Source organism: Oreochromis niloticus, unplaced genomic scaffold (genome assembly GCF_001858045.2).
Source record: "Oreochromis niloticus isolate F11D_XX unplaced genomic scaffold, O_niloticus_UMD_NMBU tig00001364_pilon, whole genome shotgun sequence".
NCBI classification, from domain to species: Eukaryota; Metazoa; Chordata; class Actinopteri; order Cichliformes; family Cichlidae; genus Oreochromis; species Oreochromis niloticus.
The window spans coordinates 3,265-13,437 of NW_020327366.1; the positions used below are offsets into that span (position 1 = coordinate 3,265).

General features: G+C 42.2%; 1 long non-coding RNA gene across 1 annotated transcript; it reads left to right on the forward strand.

Annotated features, from left to right (window-relative positions):
• The first annotated feature begins 1,836 nt into the window (after positions 1-1,836).
• Positions 1,837-2,190, forward strand: LOC109199797 (uncharacterized). Its single transcript, XR_002060104.2, has 2 exons — positions 1,837-2,064; positions 2,160-2,190. It is a non-coding gene; the product is annotated as an uncharacterized LOC109199797 (long non-coding RNA).
• Positions 2,191-10,173: the final 7,983 nt, after the last annotated feature.

The window sequence follows — 10,173 nt, forward strand, 5'->3', positions numbered from 1 at the left end:
TGCACTCAGCCGCACAACCTCACTTAAAGGATCTACATCACAGACTTGATGAAGGAAAATCTATGCTGATCTGCCATCACAGATGCACTCAAAAATATGAGACATGCATATTTGAGAATGCAAGACCACTGTTGCAATTCTTAAATCAGTTGTTCCCACAGTCCCACGATGACAATTATCCATCACAATGCACAAGGTCTCCCAACTCACATGGAGGACATGAGATGCCACCATGAATCAGCCTTGCTGATGTTTTATGCATAACAGAAACTCACTTGTCTGGATCATCAGTTTCTCCCGCTTCCAGCTCGAACAGTACAACATGGCCACACGCAACAGACACGTCTCTTACACAAACATACAGACATGGCAAAGGTAAATGGCGGTGGAGTTGCAATGTACTACAAAACAGTTCTTACAGCAGAGTCTCGAAAATACCTGCAAATGTGACTGACCTTGAATTTGTTGTTATCAAGGTTGAATCGCCAGTCACAGCTTTGATAGCAACTGTATACAGGCCACCAATTACAGCCACGTGAGGTTTTTACCACAATGCAATGTCTTTTGGACTCATTGGAAATGATGAATTGCCAACCAATTATTGTTTGTGGAGACTTCAATGAGGACCTTATGAGCAGAGGAAAAAAACCCATCCAAGAACTGTTTCAGTCAAGAGGATATGCACAACTTATTACTGCTGCACTACCGAAAACACCATTGATTGATCACCTTTACATATCACAGCCATACGCCTGCCCCAATCAGGTGTTCTGAATACATATCACAGTTATCACAACCCCATTTATTGTGTAATTCACTAACACAAAATGACTGCAAGGTTGTGAGGGATATGGACTTGCCAAGTGATCTTAGTGTCTTTGCAACTGAGCACACTCTACCACCAACAAGGACAGCTCACCAGTGGGAGCTGATACATAAGACTGCTCTCATCCATCGAAGAGCTGACCAGAAACGTGAACAGAGAGACTGCAACTGCACCTGATGGGATCCTGCCATAACAGGTAATTGTATTTTTGTTTCTTACTTTATATTGTAACATTTGATATTGTTTGAAACAAACTATAATCTCATCCATTAATTAAGTCATCCATTCATTCATAACTCCTCAGATGTGTTCTGTCCAGTGAAGGCAGTAGAGAAGCCCTACACTGATCTTGAAACTGTGCCACGCTAGTAGAGACCGGCTACAAGGATGGGCAGGTATAGTGAAATTAAAATGCACCTTTTGGTTCAACAGGTTTATATATACAGTCAAGTGATCAAAAGACACCAGTATTAAACCCATTTAAACCAACTACATGCTTGGATTGGAACTGTATACAGGCCACCAAATTACAGCCACGTGTGGTTCTTACCTTAAATAGCAACTTACCCCATCCAAAGACACCAGTATTAAGCAAATTTCTTTTTTTACTACCTTTTTATATAGTTTTGGGTCATTTAGTTCTAAAGTTAGATTTGTTTTTCCAGTTATTTTTTAGAACTTCATTACTGGCCATTTCGCTAACTGAAGAGCTGCGCTTTGTGATGTCTCTTGTTTTATTGTTTTAAATTGTGTTTTCCTTTTATCTGTTTCTAGCTGTTTTCGCAAAGTCAGCCAACCACTTGCTTCCAAATGACCCTTATCCAGAGTATCCGTGAGTGCCTCATCAACAGAACTAAAGTGGAGACCTACCTCTCAGAGAAAACGCACACATAAGAAAAGCCGACCCACTTCAGTACTGGGAAGAACATCCTAATCTGTTTCCCTCTATGGCTGCTGTTGCGATCCCAGTGTGCCCCCTGTAGCTCTGTGGACAGTTTTGGATTTGTTTACATCTCACCCAACCGCTCACGGCAGATGGCTGCACCTCTCTAAGCCTGGTTCTGCCGGAGGTTTCTTCCTGTTAAAAGGGAGTTTTTCTGAACACACTCTACCACCAACAAGGACAGCTCACCAGTGGGAACTGATAGATAAGACTGCTGATGTGCTCTCATCCATTGAAGAGCTGACCAGAAACGTGAACAGAAAGACTGCACCTGATGGGATCCCTGCCATAACAGGTCATTTGTATTTTTTTGTTTCTTACTTTATATTCTTTGAACAAACTATAATCTCATCCATTCATTAAGTCATCCATTCATTCATAACTCCTCAGATGTGTTCTGTCCAGTGAAGGCAGTGGAGAAGCCCTACACTGATCTTGAAACTGTGCCACGCTAGTAGAGACCGGCTACAAGGATGGGCAGGTATAGTGAAATTAAAATGCACCTTTTGTTCAACAGGTTTATATATACAGTCAAGTGATCAAAAGACACCAGTATTAAACCCATTTAAACCAACTACATGCTTGGATTGGAACTGTATACAGGCCACCAAATTACAGCCACGTGTGGTTTTTACCTCGCATGGCGACTTACCTCATCAGAAGACACCAGTATTAAGCCAATTTCTTTTTTTTTTACTTCATTTTTAATTTAGTTTTGGGTCATTTAGTTCTAAAGTTAGATTTGTTTTCCCAATTATTTTTTAGAACTTCATTACTTGCCAGTTTGCTAACTGAAGAGCTGCGCTTTGTGATGTCTCTTGTTTTATTGTTTTAAATTGTGTTTTCCTTTTATCTGTTTCTAGCTGTTTCGCAAAGTCAGCCAACCACTTGCTTCCAAATGACCCTTATCCAGAAGTATCCGTGAGTGCCTCATCAACAGAAACTAAAGTGGAGACCTACCTCTCAGAGAAAAACGCACACATAAGAAAAGCCGACCCACTTCAGTACTGGGAAGAACATCCTAATCTGTTTCCCTCTATGGCTGCTGTTGCGATCCCAGTGTGCCCCCTGTAGCTCTGTGGACAGTTTTGGATTTGTTTACATCTCACCCAACCGGTCGCGGCAGATGGCCGCCCCTCCCTGAGCCTGGTTCTGCCGGAGGTTTCTTCCTGTCAAAAGGGAGTTTTTCCTTCCCACTGTCGCCAAAGTGCTTGCTCATAGGGGGTCATATGATTGTTGGGTTTATCTATATACATTAATGCTTGTATGCTTTTCATTTATACTTTTGCCTTACTCTTCAGTTCATAATATAAAGTTACTTGAATGGTTTCCTTTTCCTTTTTTATTTATATTGCTTGCTATTTACCACAATCTAAATATCATGTTTAAATGTCATACATTATTGTAAATGGTATCTGTACAAAATATTGTTTGAATAACATGATACATTTATTAGTCCCACAACGGGAAATTTCATAATTTGCATGTGGTATTTTCCCCTTTGACATTAAAATACCTTTGAAATACAAATTGAATACCGCTTAATGGACATCTTTTTTTCTACCACTTTAAACGACTCAAAACTGTAAAATCTAAATTGTAACTTCTCTTGAACACCTGACACTGAAGCATAATTTATTTCTTTTATATCTATTAACTTATTTTGTAATCATGTAACTGGAGCATCTTTCTCTCAACTCTGTATGCCGCATATAACAGTGATCACAATACAGCTTACTTTAAATTGAAAATCAGCTGTATTCCATTTCCCTCCTTCTTGTGGTATAAAAAGCAAACTATGCTCATGTTGCATCTTGCTCCCTCTGGTGTTATAAATGGCAACCGGCACTAATTGAACCACATTAAAGGCAAACTACACTCATTGGCAGTAGCATAGGCACACATAAAATTTCTTCTGAAATTTTCGCTTTCTAGTTGTGTGGATGCCCTAAAGGGCTTCCACACTATTGAGTTCCTGTTTCTCTTTATTATGTGTGCCTATGCCAGGAGGCACACATATTACTATTCCTCGGATTTATTATTATTATTATTATTATGTGTGCCTATGCCAAGAGGCACACATATTACTATTCGTCGGATTTATTATTCTTATTATTATTATTATTATTATTATTCTCCATCTTCCGCCTAAATTTCGGCACGTATCACGCCCCGCAGTTTTGAGAAAAGCTTCATATATGTTACCTCATTTTGTGCGGCTGGATCTGGAATGGTGTGCTATGACTTTTGGTGTTTATGACTATTATAGTTTTTTAAATATTAATATTTAGTGAAATTTTCCCGCGCTCCTCTGCCAAACAGTTTTGACAATAGGGGTACATATGTTACATCATTTTGTGCGGCTGGAGCTGGGCTAGTATGGTGCGACTTTTGGTGTTTATAACTTTATAGTTTTTGAAATATTTAGATTTTAGTGCAAATTTAGGCCAATTTCTAGGCTCCTGAGAAAGATTCTGCTTTTGGCACCATAGAAACAGACTTCATTTGTGGTGTGTTGGCTCTCTCTAGTGGTATACCGGGAGTAGTACGGCCTAAAGGGTGCCATGCTTGGTGAAAACTACATATCCCACAATTCATAGCATGCCTCTACCGAGTCAAACAATGGCGGACACCACTTCGTTTTATATGTCTTTTATTCGTGTTTCTAGGTCACAAAATACACTTTAAGATATTTTCAGGCGAGAATGTAGGTGTGTAACTTCAAATATCTGCTCGTTTTATCAAGACATCCCATATTAGCGACAATTCTCTTAAGTGTTGCTGATAGCCGGCTAGCTAGCTAGCGCCGCTAGCTTAGCTAGCTAGCGCCCCTTTGTGAAAAACCACCCAGGCTTGGCTGATAGTGAGGTGGCTAAAATTTGTTTAATCGCCTGATCGCTCGGCAAGGGTCTGTGTCTTAGCTGGACTTATTTTTCGTTTATATGGGCCGATGATGCTGGTCGATGTGGAAAAATAACTGAGTTGTTTGGTGGTGGAGCTACAACAGAGGGCAGCTATCCACCGGTGTGTGACAGAAAGGACATGCCGTGAACGAGACATACAAGGCGGTGAGGCTACCGCCGATCGTCCGGTGTTTGCTAACGCAGAGGTCAATCGTGGATCAGGGAAAGCGAAGGCAGGAGCGTGAGGTGAACTGAATTTCAGGTAAGAAGTTATGACCTGCACTCTATTTGGGTCAGATATAAACCGAGTTTAGGTGTAGTTTATTTAGCAACAGTTCTCTTATGTGTTGCTGATAGCCGGCTGGCTAGCTAGCTAGCGCCGCTAGCTTAGCTAGCTAGCGCGGCTAGCGACCCTTCGTGAAAAACCACCCAGGCTTGGCTGATAGTGAGGTGGCTAAAATTGTTTAATCGCCCGATCGCTCGGCAAGGGTCTGTGTCTTAGCTGGACTTATTTTTCGTTTATATGGGCCGATGATGCTGGTCGATGTGGAAAAAATAACTGAGTTGTTTGGTGGTGGAGCTACAACAGAGGGCAGCTATCCACCGGTGTGTGACAGAAAGGACATGCCGCGAACGAGACATAAAAGGCGGTGAGGCTACCGCCGATCGACCGGTGTTTGCTAACGCGGAGGTCAATCGTGGATCAGGGAAAGCGAAGGCAGGAGCGTGAGGTGAACTGAATTCAGGTAAGAAGTTATGACCTGCACTCTATTTGGGTCAGATATAAACCGAGTTTAGGTGTAGTTTATTTAGCAGCAGTTCTCTTATGTGTTGCTGATAGCCGGCTAGCTAGCTAGCGCCGCTAGCATAGTTAGCTAGCACCGCTAGCGACCCTTCGTGAAAAAGCACCCAGGCTTGGCTTATATTGAGGCGGGTGAAACTCGTGTCAGCACCCGGTCGCTCGCCGACAGTATGTGTTTTAGCTGGACTTATTTTCGTTTATATGGACCGATGATTTATTTATTTATTCATTTTAGTAACGGTATAAACAGTGAAAGGTGGTGGATTGGCCAGATGTAAACTTCAAATATCTGCTCGTGTTACCAAGACATCCCATATTAGCTCTGATGTTTTCGGTGCCTGCAAAGAGCTAGACAGGTAGCTAGCTAACCCGAGCTGGCTGTCTTTTTGACTCAGGGTCATAGCTGGACTTATTTTTCGTTTTTATGAGCCGATGAGGGTTTTTTTTAGTAACGGTACAAACAGTGAAAGGCGGTGGATTGTCCAGATGCTGGTCGATGTGGAAAAATAACTGAGTTGTTTGGTAGTCGCTGACGCGGAGCTACAACCGAGGGCAGCTATCCACCGGTGTGTGTCAGAAAGAACATGCGGGGAACGAGGCGGCGAGGCGACCGCCGATCGACCGGTGGTAGATCGTGGATCAGGGAAACCGAAGGCAGGAGAAGCAGGCGGCTGCCGGTCGGAGCGTGAGGTGAACTGAATTTCAGGTAAGAAGTTATGACCTGCACTCTATTTGGGTCAGATATAAACCGAGTTTAGGTGTAGTTTATTTTCGTTGTGCTGACTTTTTACAATCAGTTATAATAACTCGTACTGCGTGGTAGCTAGCACGATGGAGTTTCTATACAGCTGTGTGCGCGCTAAGTTACTGATGTTGAACTTTATGACAGCCTCCCCTGTCATTCTCTCGCCTGTTCAAACTTCAGTCATGAAACTGATCAATGATCGGCTTTTCTCTCTTGTTTGTTTATCGCGCTAACAACAGCAGCACGTTTAAGCTTGATCAGCTGTTGTTAGAATTCATTTGATTTTAATTTCTAGTATCAGCTGATGTTTGCTGGAGCCACAGCTGTAGAAGCGGCTGGTCGAAACCAGGAGATGACCTTACTGAATCATCAGAGCTGAACTGGTGATGGAGAAACAGGTTTACCTTTTTTTTTAGGTGACATGAATGAGCTGAAGGGAAGTTATGAACTGTTTCTGAGAGAAGTAAACACCAAGCTCCTTTTTTTATTTAGCTGACAGCTGGTAACTGTGCAGGGGCGGATCTAGCAAAGCTTTTGCCAGGGGCCAGGTAGGGCATTAACAGAGAAAGGTGGACACAAAGATATACTTTCTTTCTTACTCTCATACAGGGAGTGCAGAATTATTAGGCAAGTTGTATTTTGAGGAATAATTTTATTATTGAACAACAACCATGTTTTCAATGAACCCAAAAAACACATTAATATCAAAGCTGAATGTTTTCGGAAGTAGTTTTTAGTTTGTGTTTAGTTTTAGCTATTTTAAGGGGATATCTGTGTGTGCAGGTGACTATTACTGTGCATAATTATTAGGCAACTTAACAAAAAACAAATATATACCCATTTCAATTATTTATTTTACCAGTGAAACCAATATAACATCTCCACATTCACAAATATACATTTCTGACATTCAAAACAAAACAAAAACAAATCAGCGACCAATATAGCCACCTTTCTTGCAAGGACACTCAAAAGCCTGCCATCCATGGATTCTGTCAGTGTTTGATCTGTTCACCATCAACTTTTATTGCGTGCAGCAGCAACCACAGCCTCCCAGACACTGTTCAGAGAGGTGTACTGTTTTCCCTCCTTGTAAATCTCACATTTGATGATGGACCACAGGTTCTCAATGGGGTTCAGATCAGGTGAACGAGGAGGCCATGTCATTAGTTTTTCTTCTTTTAAACCCTTTCTTGCCAGCCACGCTGTGGAGTACTTGGACGCGTGTGATGGAGCATTGTCCTGCATGAAAATCATGTTTTTCTTGAAGGATGCAGACTTCTTCCTGTACCACTGCTTGAAGAAGGTGTCTTCCAGAAACTTGCAGTAGGACTGGGAGTTGAGCTTGACGCCATCCTCAACCCGAAAAGGCCCCACAAGCTCACCTTTGATGATACCAGCCCAAACCAGTACTCCACCTCCACCTTGCTGGCGTCTGAGTGGGACTGGAGCTCTCTGCCCTTTACCAATCCAGCCACGGGCCCATCCATCTGGCCCATCAAGACTCACTCTCATTTCATCAGTCCATAAAACCTTAGAAAAATCAGTCTTGAGATATTTCTTGGCCCAGTCTTGACGTTTCAGCTTGTGTGTCTTGTTCAGTGGTGGTCGTCTTTCAGCCTTTCTTACCTTGGCCATGTCTCTGAGTATTGCACACCTTGTGCTTTTGGGCACTCCAGTGATGTTGCAGCTCTGAAATATGGCCAAACTGGTGGCAAGTGGCATCTTGGCAGCTGCACGCTTGACTTTTCTCAGTTCATGGGCAGTTATTTTGCCCCTTGGTTTTTCCACACGCTTCTTGCGACCCTGTTGACTATTTTGAATGAAACGCTTGATTGTTCGATGATCACGCTTCAGAAGCTTTGCAATTTTAAGACTGCTGCATGCCTCTGCAAGATATCTCACTATTTTTGACTTTCCTGAGCCTGTCAAGTCCTTCTTTTGACCCATTTTGCCAAAGGAAAGGAAGTTGCCTAATAATTATGCACACCTGATATAGGGTGTTGATGTCATTAGACCATACCCCTTCTCATTACAGAGATGCACATCACCTAATATGCTTAATTGGTAGTAGGCTTTCGAGCCTATACAGCTTGGAGTAAGACAACATGCATGAAGGGGATGATGTGGACAAAATACTCATTTGCCTAATAATTCTGCACTCCCTGTATAAAATATTTAGCTTTTATTAAATAGTTATCTGAATCTTACAACCAAAGTTTGTATAATAATACACAAGATTGGCTGTAGACCATTGTTCATCATTCAGAACACTGTGTAAAATAACAAAAAACAAAAGTGAATGCAAAAGTGCATAAATATTTATTTTACGTGTTTGATATGTGTGGCGGGGCGTGGTCTGCAGTGCCGCTGCAGGGGAGGTGGACCCACCTGAGGGGCATCTGCAATCACACCTCTCGGGCGTAGTCTGTGCTCTCTCGGCTGTTTTTTGGGTGTGTGTCGGGCTGTGAGTTGAAAAGCTACAGCTGGCTGGGAGGGTACACCAACCATGTGTGAAAAGTGGTCCATAACGTACTGGTTCAAAGTGTGTTCGTGCAAACATTGTCGGGGTCTGCCGTGGTACAGAGGGACTTCTGCTTATGAACCTGTGTGCACAGCGTCTGCAAATCGGGGCTTTACAAAGTGACCTCATCTTTACCCAAAACTGTAAGCTGTCATCTGTGAGGCGCGAGCGGTGTTTGTTTTTACCATAATTCATGGTGGAGAATGGCTGCTCTTCTGAGTTTTGCTGTCTGTAGCCGTATGAATGGAAAACTACACAGATTAGCAGCGGCATAGGCACACATAAAATTTCTTCTGAAATTTTCGCTTTCTAGTTATTATGTGTGCCTATGACAAGAGGCACACATATTACTATTCGTCGGATTTATTATTATTATTATTATTATTATTATTCTCCAGTTTCCGCCTGAAATTTTGCAGCGAATCTCGCCCCGCAGTTTTGAGACAAGCTTCATATATGTTACCTCATTTTGTGCGGCTGGATCAGGAATGGTGTGCTATGACTTTTGGTGTTTATAACTATTATAGTTTTTTAAATATTAATATTTTAGTGAAAATTTTCCCGCGCCTCTCTGCCTAACAGTTTTGACAATAGGGTTACATATGTTAGATCATTTTGTGCGGCTGGAGCTGGACTAGTATGGTATACACTTTTGGTGTTCATGACTTTTATAGTTTTTGAAATATTTAGATTTTAGTGCAAATTTAGGCCAATTTCCATAGAAACAGACTTTATTTGTGGTGGGTTGGCTCTCTCTAGTGGTATACCGGGAGTAGTACGGCCGAAATCTGTATGCTTGTTTTTAAACTCAATATCCATAATGCATAGCACGCCTCTGCCGAGTTCAACAATGGCGGACACCTCTTCGTTTTAAACGTCTTTTATTCGTGTTTCTAGGTCACAAAATGAACTTTTAAGATATTTTCAGGCGAGAATGTAGGTGTGTAAACTTCAAATATCTGCTCGTTTTGTCAAAACATCCCATATTATATCTGACGATGTTGCCGGCTAACTAGCTAGCGTGGCTAGCGTGGCTAGCTAGCGCCGCTCGATGTGGAAATAATAACTGAGTTGTTTGGTCTTGGCTAACGCGCAGCTACAACAGAGAGCAGCTATCTACCGGTGTGTGTCAGAAAAACATGCTGGAACGAGACATAGGAGGCGGCGAGGGGACCGCCGATCGACCGGTGGTAGATCGTGGATCAGGCAAACCTAAGGCAGGAGCGTGAGGTGAACTGAATTTCAGGTAAGAAGTTATGAATTGTACAGGAGTTTCTATAGAGCTGTGTGCGCGCTAAGTTACTGACGTTGAACTTTATTTTATTCATAACGGTTAGTCTGTAGAGTTGCCGTACAAACGGAATCGTCCCACATTCAGAGAAAATATTACGATTTATTCTGTCGTTATGAAGCCTCCCCTGTCATTCTCT